Source organism: Notamacropus eugenii, chromosome 4, assembly GCF_028372415.1.
Source record: "Notamacropus eugenii isolate mMacEug1 chromosome 4, mMacEug1.pri_v2, whole genome shotgun sequence".
Taxonomy (NCBI): Eukaryota; Metazoa; Chordata; class Mammalia; order Diprotodontia; family Macropodidae; genus Notamacropus; species Notamacropus eugenii.
In genome coordinates this window covers 257503256-257508286 of record NC_092875.1, presented here as the reverse complement: position 1 = coordinate 257508286, position 5031 = coordinate 257503256, and the positions used below count along the sequence as shown (strand labels likewise).

Below are 5031 nucleotides of genomic sequence, written 5' to 3'. Positions count from 1 at the left end.
ATTACTTTTGAACTTTCCCATTACTGTTGAGTGTACCACCATCTTCCCACTCATACAGGTTCAAAATCTAAAACCTTTTACTCCTTACTCTATCTCTCTTCCACCCCAATATCCAATCTGTTTTCGTGGACTGTTGATTTTATTTTTTTGAACATCTCTCAAATACATTCTTTTCTCTCCTCTGAGAGGAAGAGAGCCACCACACTACTGCTAGCTCTCATCACCTCATGCCTGGGTTATTGTATTAGCCTGTTGTTTGGTCTCCCTGTCTCGTCTCTCCTTTCTCCAGTGCATTCTCCATTCATCTGTCAAATTAATCTAAAGCATGGATCTGACTATGACAGCTCCTTATTCAGTAAATTCCAGGGGTTTGCTATCACCTCCAGAATAAAATATAAATCCTGTTTTGCATTCCAAGTCTTTTACAATCTGGCCTCCACTGTCTTTCTAGTCTTTTTATACCTTACTCCCACCATGTACTGTAAGACTTTCTTGATGTTTCTCAGAAGACATCCTATCTTTTGATTCTGGAAATTTTCATCGGTCGTCCCCCATGACTGGAATTCTCTTTCTCCTTATTCCTACTTCCTGGTTTCTTAGGCTAAAATCCCAACTTTCCCCAAAAAACCTTTCCTGGTTTCCCTCTGGTGCCTTCACTTTATTATATCCAATTTATTCTATGTATATAGCTTATGTATATTGTTATTTGCATGTTGTCTTCCTCATTAAACCAGAAGCTCCTTGAAAGCAGAGATTATCTTCTGTCTTCTTTGCAGCCTCAACACTCAGCACAATTCCTGGCACATAATTGGAAATTTATAAATGCTTATTGACTAATGTACTGACTAAATTTCCAAATAAGATACTCTATTATCTATTGTGAGGGTGGGGTTTAAGTACTCTGTGCCTCAAATTATTATCATGGAGAGAGCAGCTCTTGACAACATCCTTTAGATGAAAGCTAATGAAAATTCAATAGGAAAGAGAAAAGAAATAACATAGCTTTCACTGCTGCTTTTAAGCAGAGAAAGAGTTACAATTGGCTAAACCATTTAGGTTGAGCAATTTAAAGTGATTATTTTGAAAGAAGATCTAAAAACTTGCAGATTAAATAAAAGCAGAAATAGTGGGAGACTTTACTTTCTACTTCAGAGTTTAATCTTTCAGGCTTGAATATAGATTTCAACCCCTTTTCAGGCGTTAGAACTTAATTGCTATTCAGAGCCAATAGCCCAGGGCTCATTACACATTAGTGTCATGTATTGGGGCATCATGCATCTATGAAATAGATCAGCAGACAAATCCAGGAAACTGAAAAGGTCATAAGCACAACAGAAATAACTTATCTTTCGCTGAACATGTCTCAAAGGTTCTCCTCAGTTGACTCTCTGAGATATTTCCCTGGATTATTCTTTCTCTTCTTTTCTCCCCAAAAAAGCAACATATGAAGATACTTAAAGGATTAACACAATACCAGGAATTAAGATAACAGAAAGTAGTATGGAAATTTATGTTTTTTTCAATTTAAATGAAAATAGCATAGCTCTAAAGAGTGAAAAAATATATTAATTGACAGATTATTGTAATCTTCCATGGAAAATGGTAATTGTTAAAAATATTATTGGACCTTATTTCTAAGGTAATAGAGGAAGTAACATAGAGCAGTGACACTTGAAGATCAATATTCCAACTTTCTCACCTACATAAAATATATGTATAACTTATATATACAAATATATATGTGTAATCTATATAATCCTGTATAATATATGTATATGACCTATATAATGTATAATCCTACCTATATAAAAGATATATATAACCTATATAATCCTTTATACAATATGTTATGTATAGTTATGTATAACTAATATAATCTTATATAAAAATATATATGTATAACCTATGTAATCCTATATAAATACATATGTATAACATATGTAATATACATATGACCTATATAATATATAAAATATATATGTATAACTTTTCCATCTATATAGATTTTATGAAAATTACCTACATATACCTCAAGATCATAGAGAGTAGCTAAGCTTTTGCAAGCTGTATTCCACAATAGATTAAATTTTACTATCATACAATTTACTGAAAAATATAAATAACAAGATACTGCTGGCGATTTTGTTGATTATAAGGAAGAGTTTGACTGAGTTAAACATACCGCCTCCAAAAAGGAGTATCCCATGAATACATCAAAATCCTTAAAGTTTCTTTGACAAAATTAACAACTGAAATACAGTTTCTCAATCCTTTGATTGTTAATATCAAGTGAAGCATAAAAGAAAGAAGTATTAACTACATTTGGAGGAGACATGGTCCTAAATTCAAATTGAAGAGGAATTATCCATAGATGGTGAGGTTCTTCAAATGCTCCTCTTTGTGAAGAACATTATGTAGATTGTATTAAACCTCAGAACACAGAACAAACTTTGGATGAAATATTTAACAATTGAAATGAATTTGACCTACTCATGGAAAAACCATCTGAAGAATCCGTGTTTTCCAAACTGACATGTAATTAGATGGACAAATTCTAGATCTTTTCTATCCATATAAACATCTTTGACAGGTATTATGAACGAAGAGTGAATTGAGAATCAGATTGAACAGGAAGGGAAACAGGCTGTCTCATCAGCTTATGTTTTGTAATAATAATAATAATAAGCAATTCATTGCATGTATTTTATTTTATGTTTTAGAACCCATGTGAAAGGGACTCTTTTCCTTTCAAGTGCTTTATTCTGCTACAGAACAGTCAAAATGAAGATGTAAAGCTTTGTGGTTAGTTTAAATTATACACTCTCTGTAGATACCATAACCAATTTAAAAGTTACACATACAGCAATACTGTCCATCAGTTCATCTGGATTGCTTAGACAATCCAGCTAGATTGCTGAAAACAAATCAGGCAACACTGGAAAGTATTTCCTCTTGTGCAATTTTTCTTTTTCTTCTTTTTTAAAGCAATGTTTACTGGTGGGCACACTGTACTCCAGGTCCATGATGGCTGCTTTCCTCATCGGAGCTGTCATCATAAGCCTCGCTCCTCTGACCACCTACAGAGCCTCGAGTGCTATCCAACCCCTGAAGATCTACCTCTTCTGTATCACCAGTCACACTAGGAACTTCAGGTCTAGCTGGAAGGTCTTCAAGTTCAACAAGTTTCTCTGGGCTAATCCAGTTGTTTTCAGGAAACTGTACATCAAACTTTACGTAAAGATCACCTTTTTCAAAGGGATTACGATACTGTGGCATTCCTTCTCCTTGAACTACACGGACATAGCCTGGTTCAATTACTTTGCCAGATGGATATTTCACCACAATTTGATGGGCATCTAGGTGCTTAAATGTGAACTGAAATCCACATAGTGCTTCAACAAGTCCTTTCTTGTGTGTCATATGTAAATGATTTCCATCTCTCTGGAACACCTCATGCTCCTTCTCTTGTAGCAAAAGAACAGTGTCTTCTGGTTCCACTCCTAGGGCCTGGTCCGCTTCTCCAGTAATTGTAATTCTCTGTCCATGTTTCATGCCTTTATCTACATGGACTTCAAGAATCTTCACTTCTTTTATCACCTTCTTTCCTTCACATTTTTTACAACGATCTTTCTCATTAATTACTTCTCCTTCTCCATTACAATCGGGACACACAGATTGCATCTGCTCTACCATCCCAGGAGCCAGCTGTCTTATCATTATTCTTACACCTCAACCCTGACATGCACTACATTTCTGAACAGCTCCTGTCTTGCCACCTTGGCCACTGCATGTACTACAAAGAACATTTTTGCTAAGTTGCAGTTTGATGGTCTTGCCATTATAAAGATCTTCTAAAGACATCTTGAGTGGATGCATCATGTCCTCGCCTCTTCTTCTACCATTTCGACTTCTATTCGGATTACCCATAAAACTGGACAATCCTCCACCAAAAATGTGAGAAAAAAATATCCATGCCACTACCTCCACCACTACCTTCTCGAACACCTTGCTCTCCACATATCGATCATATAACTCCCGTTTCTCAGGGTTTGATAAAACTTCATATGCAAAACTTATTTCTTTGAATTAGTCCCCTGCATTTGGATTCTTATCAGGATGGTATTCCTTGGCCAGCTTTCTATAAGCCTTCTTCAGCTCGCTCTCGCTGGCTCCTGGAGGGACCCCAAGGATGTCGTAGAGCTTCGTATCTGCCACGTTCACCATCCCAGGGCAGAGGGCAGGAGATGGTAGAAAGCAACTGCCAACCCGGGCCCTCGAGAGGCGGCAGCGGCGACGGCTGAGGAGAAGGACAAGCGAGAGGAGGTGGAGGAGGACGGAAGAGGAGGGGCTGAACTCTCTCCTTGCATGTATTTTTAAAATAAATTTTGGTGAATGAAAATTAAAAGTTTGAATTTTAGAAGTGTGAATTTTTAAAAATGAGATGTTTTTTGCCTAAGAATAATATTCACAGATTAATTTGTTTACTCTTTTATAATGATGATGATTTTATTGAGTTCAGTGATGATTTATTATAGAATTATACTTCCTTTTAAAATGATGGCAGAGCATATAGTTACATTCACACACCACGTTTTGCTGAAGATTTTAGAGCACAATTTGTATTTTAGCAGTTGGTCACTGGATGGCAGTAGAGATTGAAAAATTTGATATTTCCTAGTGTGTTTCTTTAGGTAAACATGGTGTTCTTTTCACAAACTTTGGAAAGAAGGACTTCAGATGAATTTATCTGTTACTTCATCAAGATTTTTAAAGAAATAGAAAAACGTGGCCTTGTATGAGATAAAAATTCAGTTGGAAGATGTTTGTTTTGTTTCAAAGAGCCAAGTATTGCTATACAGGCAGTGGAGGGAAATAGAAAATATGTTAATTCATAATTCCTTACTTATGTGCACCCCTATGCTTGTATTCTAACCACATGCATTAATACATATTAATACACTTGCCTTCTGGCTATGTGTGCTCCTTTCTTGTGCATACTTACACATTGAGTTCCTTATGGATGTTCCCTTT

The 5031-nt window shown here is 35.8% G+C and overlaps 1 pseudogene; it reads right to left on the bottom strand.

Moving 5' to 3' along the window:
* Positions 1–2960: 2960 nt before the first annotated feature.
* On the bottom strand, positions 2961–4224 carry LOC140501168 (dnaJ homolog subfamily A member 2 pseudogene; annotated as a pseudogene).
* Positions 4225–5031: the final 807 nt, after the last annotated feature.